Source organism: Erpetoichthys calabaricus, chromosome 5 (assembly GCF_900747795.2).
Source record: "Erpetoichthys calabaricus chromosome 5, fErpCal1.3, whole genome shotgun sequence".
Taxonomy (NCBI): domain Eukaryota; kingdom Metazoa; phylum Chordata; class Cladistia; order Polypteriformes; family Polypteridae; genus Erpetoichthys; species Erpetoichthys calabaricus.
Genome location: NC_041398.2, coordinates 82623231 through 82642040, shown reverse-complemented (window position 1 = coordinate 82642040; position 18810 = coordinate 82623231). Strand labels below are relative to the sequence as shown.

Below are 18810 nucleotides of genomic sequence, written 5' to 3'. Positions count from 1 at the left end.
AGTAATTGCAGGTTGCATAATCAGTACAAAGCACAATCTAATTTTACAGAATATATACATAATTATTTACAATTGTACAGAACTGTTAAGATGAATATTTATTTTCCTTATGTTAGGATTATTAACAATGAATGGTATATTTTCCTTATATATTTTTTCAACTGATTATTCGTATATTCAAAATTATATTCAGGTATGGGAATTACCACATAATTAAAATTTGAAAATCTACAAAACATACAATTGTCATTTTGGAAAACCTTTATACCGTATATCTTTCCAGCCATAACTACCACAAACACATATGGCCACATGCTTTAATATCAGTGTGCTCACACTAAATCGGACTTGTCTAAAGGTATAACAGAGTTACATATAGAATGTTCAGTCATCAATCCCTTGCTCTCACTAGAGTTTACAATGGTTAGTTTGAAGATCAAAGAGGATACAGGAGGTCCACAATGATATTTTAATAGAATTGCGCTGCTGAGTTTTTTATTATTTAGAGGATGTTGCAGAGACGCTGTGCTTTTCTTCTGGCTGAAACACAGATAGTGCTGTGTCAATTACCAGAAGGGCAAAACACAACCCAAGGTCAGAGATTTATTATTATTATTATTATTTATTAATTATTAGAGAAAATCATAATTTTTGATTATTCAGAATGCCTTTGCTAAGTATTTTGGCAATGTTAAAGCACTATAGTTTCAAACTACAAAGCTAGCACATCCACAACTCTTAACAATGACTCAAATACCTGGTTGCATGCTAGAAAACACCCATTTACCAAAACTAGCACTACCAGCATTCACTATTAGTACTTAATGACATGTCAAAGGGACTTCCGTCCATCCATTTTCCAACCCGCTGAACACAGGGTCATGGGGGTCAAAGGGACTTCATACAAGCATTTAAAATGGACAAAGAAAAAGCACACATACTTCTCATTGGAAAGTTATTGTTGATCCTGATAATCCAATGAAAAGACCAATACCAAAAAAGAACAAATCATCATTAAAACAAATGTTTTATATATACAATAATACATAAATATATAATTTAAACAATTAAAATAACAGTCACTAAGAAAAAACATAATGTGAAAGACTGATGAGATAAAAAGTGAAAAAAGAAAGGCCAGGAAATTTGCAATGCAAGTAAACTGGCACATACTGTGGTTTTCCTTTTTGCCTGTATGGAAAACAGAATATAGAGTACGAACTGTATGTAAAACTGTATTTAGTCGTTACTGACGTCTGCTGTGGTATTAGAAGTACCTTCTGCTAATCTGTACATCTGAGGTGTCCATTCTTCCTAATATCTTTATAGTCTATGCTCTCTTTTCCTTTATTTGTCAGCATGAGAGATTATTTAAAGGTGAAAGCACTGCCAACTATGAAATAAATTGTCAGCATTTTAGATGGTGTATAATCATACACAGTATACTACTAATTAATAGCCAGAACTACATTAAGTCTAATAATACTAAATGTTTCTAAAGATGGATGATAACAGCAAAAAGCCACATTTAAAATACAGAAAAAGTAATGGCATGTTGACAAAGACTGCATCCATCATGCACAATAAAACCACTCTGTTTTTCTATTAGTTCCCAGCATCAACAATACCAAATCCTTTTTTATGCCTGTTCTCAGCCAAACCTAAAATCCTCTAGCTTAAGCATGATATTCAGCTATGCATTGCTTGCAAAAAGGCGTTTAAAACTGAATTACACAGACACTCCTCAAATTCTCTTAAAAATGTATAGAAGGTCTTTAACTTAATAGGTTTTCAATGGAGTCTGTAGAGTCATTTACAGTTTCACAAGCACTGGTATTACTACTCGTCAAAACTGCCCCATACTCTTAGAATGAACAATAAACCATTATACTCCAGATTTTTAACAATGAAAATGCATGTGAGGAAAAAGAGAATGTTCATTGAGCATCGACAGTTCTAAGCAACGGTAGCCACATATCTAACATCCATTGTAATATCTAGTAGGCCAGTGGCATCATCAAAAATGACAGTGAGAGCACAAAATATAAACAAAGTCAAATATAATAACATGCGCAATTAAGGTTAAGCAGATTCAGAGTATCTAAAGGCTGGAGACTAACCAGGCAGCACCACAGAGTTCCCTTCACTGTCTTCCTATGTATATAATGGTAATTATGTGTTTGTGTGGTGAAAATACACTTTACAAAAGTGTTTCCTAGAACAGATTAGCTTTGCAACGTGGGGTAAGCCTGTAGATCTCTTTGTAACTGTAAAAAAAAATACAAGCATCAGTTCAAACTTATATTCATGGTGACCCTCCAAAAGTACTTCCCAGATACCATCAGTTGAGCCTTAAGCACTGTGTGATCACTAGGATTTGAATAACATGAAACACAGAGGTCAAGTTGTATAATGGGATGGATCCAAATAAGCAGACAAACAGGCAGAGAATGTGGATTTCTTTTCAGCAGGGTGAAGGAAGATTATCGTTGATAGAAATACAACATTGTCCAACACATCAATGAGAGAAGAGACTACTAAGAACTTTAACCGATAAGGCATTAAAACTGAACGACAACCCAATTAAAATGCTCCCTTAAACAATACCCTAATAAGCACCAGGGATTTCGTGAGCAGGAGTCCATGGGATCTGTTGCTGGGCAACTGAGCATAGAATGAGATACAATAGCACTTGTTCAGGAAAAACAGCTCAGGGCATTACAGTAGCTGTTTCTGCTCATTTTACCTGCTATATTTAAGTTAAGTATGTATTTGTATTAGTCACTGTTTTCAGATGTTTCTTGGTAAAATTACATTTAAAAAACTGACTGGCTTTTGTGAGTATGGGTCATCAGAAGAATTATGGTGCTTTTGGTTTTAAATATCATTACTGTAAAGGAGGAATGTTTATAATCCGGTAAATTAACTTTAATTCGAAGGGTTTAAAGTTCTCTGCTTAATAAATAAATACATACAAACATTTCAACCATCCATTTTCATAACCTTTTTAATCCAGGTTTAAAATTTCAGAGCATCAAAGCAAAACAGAAACCAACCCTGGACAAAAAATAATATGTAAAGACCTAATAGATACAGACATGATGTGTGCAAAAACACACTATTTGCAGAAGGATAAGATCAAAATTAAGTACAAGGAACTGACCAAACACTTATTAAAAATATTGATCAAAATTAAGACAATAAAGATATTTTAAATCAATCATTTCAAAAAGTTATTTGCATTTTACAACTTGATTGTAGCTACAAAGAGTTGTTTCACCTCCATGGTTGAGCTTTACATTATCAGGAACGTGTTCATTTTCTAACATGCTTGAGTTTTTACAATAGTGCTTTCAGCATATTGAAAGCAACCCTGAATGGTAAACAGAAACCAAGACGTGTCAGTTTAACTCTTAGTGGTTGCTAACTTTCATTCCAGGCAATAACATATGCTGGTATTGCTCAAAATGAAACAGGCGGAGTGGCATATTTTAGAAAACAGTCTCTAGCCAGTGTGGTAGCCAGCCCGGACACAGACAGGCAGACACATTGACGTCACCCACAACACGTTTATTATACATATTTACAAATATCAAAAGTGCACCTCAAACCCCCAAAGCCCCCAAAGTCACAATGCCTTATCTCTTCAGGCCGCCTCCTCGTCTCTTCTCCTAGACCTTGTCCTTCTCCACTCCCGACTCAAGCCAACGTATGAAGGGAGGCGGCCCCTTTTATACACACCCGGATGTGTTCCTGGTGCTTCCCAGCAATCTTCCACCGGCACTCCCCAGTGTGGTGGATGTGCCGGCTGCATACCCGGAAGCACTCCTGGTGTCCCTGCTCCTCTTCCCCCCAGCACATCCGGGTGTGGCGGAAGTGCTGAGGTCCAGGGCTCCCAAGGCATCGGGGCGCCCCCTGGCGGTGACCACGGGCCCCTACAGGGTTGAGCTTCAAAGCTCTGTACTCATGGTCCCCATAGCAACCAGGGTGGTCGCCCCCACATGGTCTGAGGCGGGCGTAAGCCCTCTTCCGGTCCACCGGGGCGTCTCAGCCGGGTCGCCCCCCCAGCCACCTGTGACACCAGTTAACCCCAAAACCGTGAAGGTGAACCAATGGAGTTGATCATTTGTAAGGTAACAAAGTGTTGGCCTTACTTGTGTTCTGTCAAACAGCCTGACAAATAACTGCACTCCTGTGACTGAATAGTAGAATGTTTCCTGTTCAATTCACAAAGTGCAGCTACGCTATGTGACAGATAAGGGCGCTCTCGCTCCCTTGAACCCACGGACAATACGTCAGACACCAGATAAAAGTCCAAGAATTATTTATTTTATAATAATAATGTGCATAAAGCACCCTCCACTCCACAATACTCAATAAACAATACAATCTATCTATTATAAAAAGAAATCCTGTCCCCTGTCCTGATAGTCTACGATACGTGATCTTTCTCGGAAGATAATTTAAACACCCGCGACACGAAAGAGACCTGCCACGGTGCGTCTCACGGGAACATAGAACGAGAGTCTTGCAAGACACACCCTACTTACAAGCAATATCAAAAAAAACAAATCAGTAGTGCAAAGGCAGTCATGCAGCACACACAGCTCCAGTGCTCTCAGTGCATATAAAGTGTATAAGGTCAATACGGTAGAAATGAAATGAATAAGGTAGAAATGAAACATTGACGATTAAACGAAGAAGAAAGAAAAGCGCGGAGAAAAGAGACTCAAATGCGTTGGACAGAAAAAAGAGCAAAAAAGAATAATGGAGGTGCAAATTCAGATAATAAGGAAAGAAATTATCAGCCCGGAACAAGTAGAATTTAAAAAAAAGCACGTCCAATCCGACTCTTAATTAAATGACAGTGAGTAAAAAACAAAGTAGAACTTCATAGAGATGTTTACAAACGTTGGCGCTAAACACATGCAGAGCAGGTTAGAGACTATGAAACCAGGGAAATTAGAAAGGCTCAAAAAAAAAAAAAAAAAAACATTGGCGCTATACACATGTGGAGAAAGTTAAAGGATATGAAAGTAGGAAAATTAGAAAATATAAAAAAGTAAAGATCGCAGTAGCGCAAACAAACAAACTGCCTCATTTAATTATGCACCAGTCTAACTTTGGTTTTGCACAATAATTACTACACTATTGCACCTTAACACTTAATTCTACTTTATTCACATAATTTTACTTATTTATTATGTTCTACTTTACTGTTATCTTTCAATCTATGACTTTTTGTTAATCTAACTGATATTCTTCTAACTTTGCACAGTTTTTGATAAGCGGATCAGGATGCATTTCACTGCGTGTTGTCCTGTATAACTATGCATGTGACAAATAAAGAATCTTGAGAATTTCAAAAACGGAGTTTACTGCACATGCATTTATTAGTTACTTTGTTAATGTATATATATTTATCTGACTGCTTATTTAAAAACCTAAATTTACCCCAGGAGTCAAAAACGTTTTGTCTAGCCCTTGTACAAAAACCTAGACAAAAGCTGGGGTATCACCTTGATAAACCCATGTTCATTTTGGATCTGGGAGAGGAAAATAGCACGACTTTACAGACAGGAGTCCAACGCAGAACTCTACTTACTTAGTTACTTTGTAAAAAAAAATGATTAAATGCTTATGATGTAGATCGTTTTGTATGTGCTGAAATTCCAAACAGAGAAACCTATCCTGACCTCATTAAAAAGATTCAGCATATTGGGACTCGCAAGATTACAAATAATGTTTTTACAGAAGTTCTGAAATAAAAGTAAAACTAATGAAATAGCAACAATTCAAAGAAAAAACAATCTTAAAAGTGTGCATCCGGAAAACTAAATACGGGGGTTGGCGAGCGAAGCGAGCAGAGGGCGAAGCCCCCTAGTTCTCTATAATCAAATCACAAGCCTCCCAACACAGCTCAATGCTGGGATTTCCCACAGTCCTTATATATTTGTTGACCCGGAAGTGTTTCTGTCCCTCAGTCCATGTGACTCTCTTATCACTTCCGGGTCAGGTAAAAACTTCTTTTCTTCATCCCGGAAGCACGTCATTTCCTCTGTCCCTGTGACTAGGACGTACTTCTGGGTTATAGTGCACATAGCAATCCCTGGGCCTCCCTGCAGTGTCCCCTTGTGGTCTCCATGGTATCCAGCAGGGCTGTGCAGTAAAACTCCAATGTCCATGAGGCCCTGCTGGAATTCAGGGCACCTCCATGTTGCAGGGAGGGCTCCATTTGGCGGCCTGGGGGTATTGGCTGGGATGAACGGCCGGCCATATCCCACAGCTGATATGTCTGCCAGTCTCATAATTGAATAGGTCTGGCTCACATTAAATGGAACACTTATATACAAATAAATCTGGAACAACTGCAATTCCAGTCAAATGATCACTCACTGAATGTACAGCACAATCCCTTTACTACTCAGTTTTGATTTAATACATAGGAACAAACCTCACCCTTGCCACAGTCACTTGTACTTACTGTATTTGCTTCACACCACGATTAACTTTCAGTTTTAGACAAGGTAATGTACTAGGCTTATCCCTTCCAAATACTTGCATAAAATATGATACAATAAAGCTAACAGAATTACTTGGCTTACTGCATATTTTTATTGATTCTATTGTTAAAATTGTGCAATGCTGAAATTGTGTTAAGGTATTTTTGAATTATTTCTTAGTTTTGACATTGAATGTTACTGGATCCTCATCCACATCCCACACATATTGACACATTTATTTTATAAACCAAGTCATCCAATATCTAATATTAATGTATGAAAATGTAATCTCTTACACAATGAACTACAGAAAAATGTTTCTTGTAATGGCTTATCCCTCTCACACATTGCTATTAAGAGATTTTGGAATTCTCTTTCAAGGAGGACTGCTTCAACTCAGTAATATCTGAGTGTGTTCTAGAATGTCTGACTTGTAACTGGGCAATATCAAAACATTTAAATTGTTATTTAACCAATCTGTTGAAAATTTACATTTAGACTTGGATTTTGCTGTCTTGCTGTATGATCCATTTGTGTTTCAATTTCTGCTGACAGACACTCTCGAGTTGACTCCTCCTCAAAAGGAGAATTTTGATTCCATTTGCGATGACATATTAGCCATGTCTTAAAGTTGCGGTGCATTTCCGCATCATAATATAAATACTGCCACCCTTGACAACTTGTATGCATTCTTTGTAATATACTGCAATTTTATCTGGAACCCAAACAGTCACAGTGTTCCACCTTTGACAGAGGACACTCCAAAGTAACTCTTAAGGATCATTCAAGTGTTTATTGACAAACTTCAGACAACAATTTGCAGTCTTCTTAAGGAGAAACAGTGTTCACCCTTGTACCTCTTGTGAATTCCACTGAACACAGTTTTTTTTTCTCTGACATTGGAATCATTTAGCCAAGCTGTGAGAAGCATGCAAATCCTGAATATCGGTCAATGACTTCATAGTAGATTTGCTCTCATTACGACTTTAGCTAAAGAGACTGTGTTGAGAAGATTTACTGTTGTACAAAATGAATTTGAGTTGAGGACAAGAGGTTTGACTATGCTTTGATGGAGTCCAAGAGGTTTAGAAAAGGTTTAGAAAAGGTTTAGAAACTTATTTTGGTGTAGTCATAGCCTATACAGGAAATGGGGGATTCACACTGTATATAAAGTCGAAAATAACATACAATTTCATCACCATCTAAACCTTACGAAATCTGCTGGCATAGGTGGTTGAGGAAACACAAAATAAGCATGTGGCCTTGTCCAGGTTAGGTTCTCTTCTTGAAGACAATGCTACCTAAACAGACTCTGGTTACTGGAGTAAATGGCTTTGAAAAAATTAATGATTACTGATCTTAACATAGATTAACACAGAAGCCTTGTTATTATTTTACCCAGATCACATTTGTCATATTAGCTATTCATCCATTAATTTTCTACACCCATTTAGCCTTACTTACCTTAACAGTATCAAGTGCAGACAAGAACCAATGCTGCACACTTACACACACACATCCATATGTAATCATATAAAGGCAGAGTAAAGACCCCAATCAACAAGACTTTTATGCACTTGATATGTGATAACAACCCAGATTACCTAGTAAAAAGCTATGTGAATATGATTCAATGAACCATTCTGCTTAGTCTATTATAATGTTCAACACATTTTGCCATCCCCAAAATTCAAAAACCATTTCCCAACTTTAATCTTAACAGTATTAATAATGAGATTTGTACAGAGGGGCGGCACGGTAGCGCAGTGGGTAGCGCTGCTGCCTTGCAGTTGGGAGACCTGAGGACCTGGGTTCGCCTCCCGGGTCCTCCCTGCGTGGAGTTTGCACGTTCTCCCCGTGTCTGCGTGGGTTTCCTTCGGGCGCTCCGGTTTCCTCCCACAGTCCAAAGACAGGCAGGTTAGGTGGATTGGCGATTCTAAATTGGCCCTAGTGAGTGTGTTTCTGTGTATCCTGCGGTGGGTTGGCACCCTTTCTGGGATTGGTTCCTGCCTTGTGCCCTGAGATTGGCACCAGCAGACCCCTGTGTTCGGATTCAGCGGGTTGGATAATGGATGGATTTGTACAGAGCCTGAAATTAAAGAGTACTGTTGCTTTTGTTATGTGTGATGTATTTATTGTGTATAGTGCAATATGTTGTCTTTTGGTGTTGTTCCATATACTGTAATGGTCTGTTGAGGTTGTCTACTGTACTTCTTTTGATGTAGCCACTTTTGTGCTGGGAAGCATATTGGCATACTGGTTAGTGCAGTTGGCTTATTGCTCCAAAGTCCAGTCCATCGCATTAATGTCAGAAAGCTGACAAGATTTTTAAACGGCAAATCAGGAGATAGATGGGAAACAGAAAAGGGTCAAAACTAGGACACTGAGAAATGATGAAACAATGAAGCCAAAGAGCAAGGGGTCAGAAGGACAAAACAAAATTCAGTAACGCAAGAGATCAATATAGAAAGCAAGAAACTACCATTGCAATTACGAGGGGATGATGAACCATGCTATGCCCCCCCAGTGACAAGAATGGCTCCCCTGGCAACTAGAAGAAGCTGTGGTGCTCTCAAAGCATACAGGATGAGGCAGTTTCCAGAAGAAACTTTATTAAAAAATATAACAACTGCCAGTTACTGTCCGGGTAGAGTTTAATAAGAATGACTCGTGACTTATGCTGAGTATTTAAAAGTGGTGGTTTTGTGAGGTCATTGAGCAATTTTTTAGCAGTGATAGTCTATGAGTATTCCACCTAGGCTTTCAGTGTATTCTACCTCAGTGCAGGCTGTTAGTAGGTCCTGAAACCCTGTGAAACATCACCTTGTTAAACATAACATCAAACAATTCAGCAGAATAACCATTCAGACCTCCCTATTGTAATTAACTATCCATTGATCAATCAATTGTCTTAATTCACCTCAACCCTGACCATATGAGGTGAAATGTTAAAGCTGAAAGGAGGTCACTGGTAAGTGATCCTGATCGATTTGCAGAGGTATCTAAGCAGCCCACTTAACAAAACAAAAGTGTCATTATGTATTTATTCTACTCCCATTATTGTTCTCATTTTTATATTTAGTATTTAGATTTTTTTTTTTATCTTCGTCATTTTGAAATAAGCGGTGTGTGTCCACCATTTGGAGTTTTGGAATATGGGGCAGCCATCTTGTTTAGGGGTGCTATTGTTGCTGTTGATCGTGTGACATGATGTTGCACTGCCTTGATGTCATAGCTACTTTCCTACTGTGAGATATGGCCGGCCATTCATCCCGGCCAACACCCCCAGGCCACCAGATGGAGCCCTCCTGGCAGCATGGAGATGCCCTGAATGCCGGAAGGGAATTATGGACGGTGGACTTTTAATGCACAGCCCTGCTGGATACCATGGGGGCCGCCAGGAGTCGCTGCAGGGAGGCCCAGGGACTATTATGTGCCCTATAACCCGGAAATGCGTCTTAGTCACAGTGACAGAGGGAATGACATACTTCTGGGATGAAAAGAAGAGCTTTTGATCTGACCCGGAAGTGCTAGGAAGTCACATGGACATGGACTATAAAAGGACTATGGGAAATCCCAGAGATTGAGCTGAGCTGGGTGGAAATGCGTCTGGGAGAGTGGAGGATTGTTTATTGTATTGAGTATTGTAGTGATTTATGAATATAGTGGAGAGGAGGGTGCTTGGTGCACATTATTATTATAAAATAAAGTCAAATTGTACTTTTATCTGGTGTCTGGCGTCTGACCAGAGGGTTTAAGGGAGCGATAGCACCCCCTATCTGTTACACTACAAAGATGGTGACACCCAGGGCTCAGTACCCAGACTTTTGGATAATGTCATAATCCTCTTGAATTGCTGTCATTTTAGTTTTAGTTTGAGGACTTGGCATGTAGTTACAGTTTGGACAACTCGTGTTTTTGATTTTGATTTTTTTTAGAATTTGTTGTTGAGATTGGTCTTTAATTTCTTTTTTTAACCCTTTGACTGTTCTATACAATCGGGGACACGGCAGTTGTTTCTTAAAATTCTTTGAATCTTTGAGGACAACAAAAGGCATTACTGCATATACGGTGAAAAAGGGATTTACTGATTTATGGACTGTAATTGCATTAATGGCTTATTACTACCTCATGAAATATTGCTGCTGGATGAGTTTCTTGCTCTGCTGAAACCTGTACTGAATTAGGCACAGCAGAAAACCATCAAGGTGGCACAGTAGCGTGGATTTTAGTACCGTTAACTCATCGCTCCTGGGCTCTAGGTTCAAATTCTGGCCAAAGCACTATCTCTGTAAAGCTTGAACATTCTGTGTGGATATTTTCTCCTATATTCCAAGGTTATATTGGTGAGGTTTACTACAGGCTTTAAAGTCACTGCATAAGTGAGTTTTGGTGTGTGAACTCTGCAATCCGTTGGTTTCCTACCTTGTACCTGATTTTACAAAAAGTAATGAATTGAAATGGATAGATTTGAAGTTATTTTTGCTTATAGCGTCTGGAAGATTATGTCTTAACATACTGCATAGGTGAATGACTAGCAGCAGAGTAAACTAGAACTGCCTATTGTGATGGACGACTGGCTATGGACTCCGATCGTCACCCCCAGGCCGCTAGGAGGAGCCCTCCGGACAGCAGGATGGTGCCCCGACTTCCAGCAGGGCCTCATGGACTCTGTAGTTTATACACACAGCCCTGCTGGATACCTTGGGGGCCACCGGGAGTCGCTGTAAGGGGGCTAGTGGGCTCTTGTATGCCCTATAACCTGGGAGTGCGTCAGCATCACGTGTCCGGAAGGAACGACGTGCTCCCGGGATGAAGAAGCGGACGGTTTGCCCTGACCCGGAAGGAAAACGGACTTGTGGGTTTGGCCAAGAACCACTTCCCGGTCAGGGGCTATGAAAGGACTATGGGAAGCCCAGAACACTGAGCTGAGCTGGGAGGTAGGGTGGCAAAGTGTCTGGGCGAGGAGGATTGGTTTGTAGTGAGAGAAGAGTTTATTGTTTATGAGTGTGGAGTGGAGGGTGCTTGGTGCACGGTATAATTATAATAAAAATATTAGTTATACTTTTACCTGGTGTCTAGAGTGGTACCTGAGGGTTCAAGAGGTGGACAAAAGCCTCTTCTGCTACACTATACATAGTCACAGTACTTTTTCTGAATTTGCAATTAAAATAAACAGAGAAAAATTGTTATTATAATAGTAATTCAAGGAGATAAAATTCATTGTGTGTCAATACTATAAAAAATGAGTGCAGTAGTTGTGTAATTACACTGCATTTTTACTACATGCTCTTGTATGATACTGTACATCACCTGTACAGGCATTCTGTACCCATTCTTCTAATATAATACAATTTTACAGTGCTGTCAGTCTAAAAAAATCTACATCAGTCAGGAAAGGGTTATTCACTCTTTTCATAAATGCGTAAGCATTAACCACAGAAAAAAGGAAGAGAAATGATAAAGTGATACAACACCCACTCCATCTGCCTGCAAGTCATCAAATGCAGTGTTTTGAGAAAGGCCTGGCATGAATCTGGGAGGCCAAAAAGCTCAATAAATCAGTTCGGGACATTTAAAATGGTTAACAGTTTAACATAAAACAAATAATAATCAGTCACACGGTTCTTGGAGCTGTTACAGTAGCTGTGTGTGGAGAGATGGAAAAATGAAGCTGAATTTGCTCTTCTCCTAACTTTAAACAAAATATTTTAAAATATAAAATACAAAAAGACAAGTTTTGCTAAAAGGTCAACATATTTTGTGAAGTTCTAAAACTATCCTAAATAAACAGCACTAGCCCTTACAGAATGTTGAATACAGTATCTACACCATTTATAATTTTCCATCCATCCATTTACTAACTTGCATACTTTGATTTTAGGGAGCCAGGGGATATCCCAAGAACACAGGCTGTTCTATGATTCTGTGGTTTTGACGTGTTTAGAGCACTGAGGTTATTTGAAAATTGTGCTTTTATATTTTTTCATTATTTTTGTAACATTCCCACAACAACAGTTTGATTTTGGTGTTCGTCGCTATTGAGGAAATTGTTTACCTCAGCAGAGTGATACCTCGTGATGGCTGAAAGCTGCATTAAGTGACGTCAGCACACTGAGACTATTTGAGATGATGTTTTTGAATATTGGAAAAAAAAATCTGTGCAGTGGTTAGTGTTTCTTAGGGAATCAAGACTTTCACATGGTTATCTTTTGACACAGAAGCCTGGTTTAGACATTGGGTTTTGGTGACTGGTTTTCTTTTGATTTTCTGACTTTTGATTCCAGCTCACTTTGATTTCTGTTTTCCCTTTCATCTCCTGGTCCAGTACTTTACTTTGCCCTTTTTACTTGCATTCAGGCAAACAGAACCAACAGTTAAGTATATTTTTCAATAACAGAAAACATATGGGTGGAACAGTGGTTACTGCTGCATCACATCTCCAGGCCTGGGTTTGCACATGTTCTCAATGATACCTCTGGGTGCCATAGCTTTCTTCCCATATTTCAAAAAGGTTTATGTTAGATTAAATGGTGACAATAACCAGCTTCAGATATGAGAGAATGAGTGTGTAAGTGAACTGGCACCATCTTCTGCCATGTGAATGGTAATAGTGAGATAGGCACTAGCATTCATGGCTCTTACTGAATTAAGAAGGTTAGATAACAGATGGATGAATGAATAATGACAAGCCACCCTTAAGGAAAGTGGGCATATCAACACAAATACCACATTTTATATAACCATGTTTTATCTATTCATATATTTTAAAGAATAAAGTATGTATATCTGATATTTAAGGTCTAATTTTTTTCTATAGAGTTATGATATGGACCACATTGAAAACAAAATACTTTAATGCATTAAAGCTTTTGGAAGTAATGGTTTTGCTTTAGTGTTAAAAAACAAAGGCAAAAACCAACTTGATCAATATACCTAAATGTATTAGGTTCAAAACATATCCTTCTGTAGGCTGAATCAATAGCACTGTACAATCCTCAAGGATACACTTCAGATATTCTAATAGAAAAATAAAAAGCATCCCTTTGTGCTCTATTATTCTCAGAGTAAAGAAAAATAACCACCTGTATTTATAAAAAAACATAATAGACCTGCCCATTTCAGGACAGTGTGTGCTCTGGATTTGTTGTGCTAATAATATTGTATTGTAGAAAAATGCACACTATATACTGTATAATATGTTACAAATCACAAGAAACAGGACGGAGACTACAATATAATGACACTGATTATAGTGATTACGATAATGATTAAAATTATTCTATTTGCTTTTTCTTATATATAATAAAAACAACAATTTCTCAACAGTCAACACTGGGCTTTAATGTCTACCTGTATGAAGTCATTTTTTAAGATTTTTGCTGTTTATTCAGAGCTTGTCATTTGCTACTTACAATGTAAAGAAGAATGACACAATGGCGTTTGCACTGTGATCATCATTAAAATGTACTGCAAACAACCTACTTTTCAAGCCACTGAAAATTATGTCAACCTGTTAAAATAAAGTAATGAACAAATCTAAGCCATACCATCATTAGTGCTGTATATGTCAGACCCTGAACATCTTACTTTACGCAGAAAATGGGGAATGTCTTGTAAAAAAGCTACACCACCTTTAAAGAAGGAGACTAAATGTAGCAAGAAAGAGATTTACTCAAACTAAAAGGTCAATGTCAAAAGTATAACAATATGTGTTACAAAGGGGAATGAACTGAACACTCACCAGATTGGCTGATGTGTGAATGTGCAAACTTACAGTACAAGGCAGCCTTGACAGCAGCTAAGGATGGCTTTAATAAGCCATATTTACTCAAAAGACATGGGAAAGTAGGCAAGCATTATTAAGATGTCTTTGAAATGTATAATCAAGGGCCATCACTGTCTTATAATACAGTACCTTATAAATCAGAATGTTGAAGTCAATATGCACATGCAATGGTTAACAGGCTGGAAAGTTTCATTCAGACTGAAACACGTTGCTAAACATATTTTACACAAAACTGTTTTGTTGTCTTACTATCCAGTTAGACATTTGATATTCAATCATGTCCATAATGATATCTTTTAAGTATGTGTGCTGCATTGTAAGTGCTGCATTAATGGTGCCCACCATCTTCATTTCTGTGCCCTTACTCATCTTTTACTTCTGCTTTTAAAAACCACAGTTCAGCCTCTGCTGGGCCATCATTTAACATAATCTGACTAACACATTTTATCATCAGCTTGACTGTCAAACAGAGGTTAAAACAGTGGCACTGTGGACAGCAACAGTGTTGAAACGGAGGTCCAGTTACCATTTCTGCTGTGTTTTTCCAGGTTATTCTGACTTCTTTCTACATCCTAATGAAGTGGTGGCTGTGGCCCATGTGTCCCATCAAAGTTTGCTTTCTGATTTGCACCAAACACCATTCATAACAAGCCAGGCTCATACACGAAGAGGCTCATGGACACAACCAGCATAATATCACACACAGTGAAGTATGTCATTGCATTTGGCAACTCCAAACAGTGAATTCCTGAAAAGAGGAAGTGTTGTAATGGAATAAAGTGAGCTGATCAAAAATGAACCAATGATTAAATATGGGAATAAAAAATGTGAACTAACAGAGTCTACTTGAGATGTTGTATGTATTTAGAAATAAGCATAGCTTTTTATGTTTCAAGACATCCCATAAGCACATATAATTACTGCTTAATTAAACTATGAATGCTTTGATTCCATTACTCATGTCTTTTTAAAGAGGTTACTTTCTAATGTACTTTAACTGTGTTTGAAACCTGGCCACTCAGTGAGCAAAGTTTGCAAGTTCTCTCTGTGTCTCTTTGGGGTTTTGTGCATGTATTCATCCCACAAAGGAGCAATGTGGCTCAGTCTGAAAGAAACTGCCCAGCTTGTTGAACATTGCCAGATGTGCATATTAATTTTAACTGGTGCTATAAGGCAGAGATGGCCACTGGTTTTACTGCATGTTCATTATGCAATAATGACACATTTCAAAGACATCTTAATAATACTTGCCCACATGTCTTTCGAGGAATTATGGCTTATTAAAGCCATCGTTACCTGCTGCTTAGACCGCCTCATACTGTAAGTCTGCATATTACCACACCAGTCAATCTGGTGAAAATTCAGTTTATTCCTCAATCTGAAGCATATATTGCTATACTCTTAACTTTCATACCTAAAACTTTCAGTCTCAGCAAATCCCTTTCTTGTTACATTTAGTCTCCTTCCCTCTAGTCACTTGCAGCTGAAGCTGCGGGAATAAATGCCAGCTCTGAGTGATCCTGAACCATAGTAGACTGGTTCAGAAAATTAATAAATGGAAGGATATCTGTTTATGGTGATATAACTGTAAATTACAACGCCACAACAAAAAAAGGACTTTTTAACTTATTTTTACATTTTTTACATCTCCTCACATATGCAAAATATACATGCAATGCAAGTAAACAAAGAACAGAATAAACCAATCCAAATTGAGGTCCTAATAATAGAATGTAGTTGAGCAACATTTACTAAAACTTTGTCACGTCCAACCATTGGCTGTCATGCCACCACAACCGAATCTGGCTCATTGCCTAAGCTACTGAAGGTTTTGGCTCATGATTCTTGCATGACAATCTCGACAAATGTGTCACGTATTTGATCAAAAACTCATTGTAAGTTGTTTCTAGTCCAAAATCTGACCTTGCCTTTTGACAATAACATGATCCCACCTTTTATTATTTTCAATTTCACTACTTTTTTAAGTTTTCAATACTTTCACTTACCATGCAAAGCAAATAACTGCTAATATAACATGTTAGAAACTGTGATTCAATTTAAATTTTTTATGCATTTGGTGTGGGAATGCTTTAATTGTAATTCAATTTAAAGTCAGCATGTATTCCTTTGTTGTTTTTTAAATTATATTGTATTATATTTAATTAAGCTATAGTATATTAGGAAACACCTGGAGAAAGATTGTTCATATAGAGCAAGCTGAACGTTTCCATTATGACAAGACTGTTTTGTTTAGACCATGAAAAAATACAGATTCACAGTTATCCAAAGTAGTGCTTGTCTGTCAGCATGCATTTCTCCATTGTTCTTGTTCTTGTATACTGCATCCTGGATTTTGTTTACATATACCTAGGAGTCTATGTGTCTTCCTGCTGTTCAAATGCTCAGTCTTCAGCGCCATCTGTGATGTACTTAATGCTGAGCAGATGCTACTGGACTTCTTTTTCCTTCTTCCTATTATGGAGTTCTTAGTCATATTCAGTGATCAATAAACACAATACTTACACTTGACTATGACTTCAGAACAACTTTGTACCATGCCCTGGGGGATAATTAATAAATTGGCTAGTGGGCGCGCCATGTCTTTATTACAATCAGCTCCTCTGCCTACCAATAAAGAGGCCACCAGATCATCACAAGCTGAAATGTTTTTAATTTCCAAAACAAACCAGGCTATATTCAGGTTTAATTCTTGTTTGTCTATGTGTATCAGTAGCATCTTGTCTGCTTATTCTTTCTCTGTCTTCATTACTTAATTGTCTTCTTTCTTGATGTTGTTGTTGTTGCCTTCTGTGTGCTGGACTTTGTCTTGCATGGCTTTGAGCCACCATGTTTGCCTATTGCTCACTTGCAATAATATATTTAGTATTATTTCGTCCTTTACGATGAGTTTCTGTGTCTTGGCTTCTTATGGATCCTTGTCACGGAATTGCCTTCTATGATTGAGCTTGATATTGAAATGTTGCCTCTCTTCTTCTTTTTATTGACATTATGATTGTTGGCACTTTGTTAGCATATCAGTTTGTTGTTGACACATATGCATATGCAATATGGCGTGATGTTCTCTGATCAATACATAAAATACATTCCAAAATATATTGTTTTTCTAAGCACGCTGTTTTAAGAATGTAAAGAGCCTTTCGCATTAGATAGCGGGATGTGTGACAATACAGAAGGCTAGATATAAACAACAATACACTCTCCTCCAGGTGTTACTGCACTTGATGCTTAACAGATGGCGCTGCTTTTCTTCTTCTGTTCCCTTCCACATCACTTCACGGACCACTGTGATTTGCTTTATGCCTCGCAGAGGTCACCGGTCTTCTTTTTCTTTCCACCATATCACTTTTTTTGTCTATCACATTGCCAGAAGAAACCCACAAGCACAGTTCAGTTTGGTGAGGTTGCTGCTACCTCCCATTATTTTGCAATATCAGTATGTATTGGGTCAAAAGCTTTCAATTAAGACCAAGAGCAAGGTTCTGACCCCAGCTTGTTCACGAGTAATCCTGTACAGTCAGACAGGTCTTAGCATTTTACGTATATAGATTATTTTTTTGCTACTATTATTCATTTATTTATCAGTGCCACCATTCTACGAGGAGTTCTCTTCTATCAGCAACCAATATCATTCACTGATAAAAATTTTCTAAGGTAAACACTCATTGGGTTTAGTCTTTTCCTTTCAGCACCTGCCTTTGGAATCAGGAGGCCTAAACCAACATGAAGACTAAAGAAATGTTCAGAAAAGAAAAGCAAGTAAATTGGCTGGTGACTTTCCTTATAAAGAGAGAAAGCACTAATGTAGTATGAAATCAGCAAAGACCATGTCAATCAAAGAAAAAAGCTGCAGCTGATGAATAGAAAAATGCTTGGTAGTGTAAATGAAACCTCTAGGACTGGTGACAGCTAAATCACCAACAGCCTGCACAGTCCAGTCAGTCCTCAAGATATAAGAATCAACTGTTCACAGAATACTATGACAGCAGAATTATAAAGGCCACAGTACAAGAAGCAAACTTGTCATCAGTACCAAAAATAGAAATGGCAGTTTAGATTTAAATAAAAATTACAGAAAGTGCCAGCAGGCTTCTGGAACAAAGTGTTTTGGACTAATGAGACAAAGGTAAAACTCTACCAAACTGACAGTAAGCTGAAACTGTGCAGAAAAGGAGCATAACACTACAATTGTAAAACATGGCAGAAACAGTTTGTGGCTGCCTCTTGAAGAAGCTCACACATATTTATAAATGATGTAACTAATGATTGCAGGGTCACAACAACCTCATAAATGTATACATTTTTGACAGCCTATGTATAAAAATCTCTTCAGGCTTACTGGCCACCCCTCAACTATATATGAATTAAATTACAAAAAACTTAATGCCAATGCAACCAAGGAATAAAGCAGAAATAAAACTGGAAAGTCTAAAACCAGCCAATCAGACTGATTTAAAAACAAAAAAACATGGTGTCATTATTATTAGTTCTTTTCTGTCA

The 18810-nt window shown here is 37.9% G+C and overlaps 1 protein-coding gene across 1 annotated transcript in view; it reads right to left on the bottom strand.

Annotated features, from left to right (window-relative positions):
• LOC114651761 (G protein-coupled receptor kinase 4-like) overlaps positions 1–18810 on the bottom strand; it is a 286039-nt gene that overhangs the window by 125990 nt on the left and 141239 nt on the right. The window lies entirely within an intron of this gene.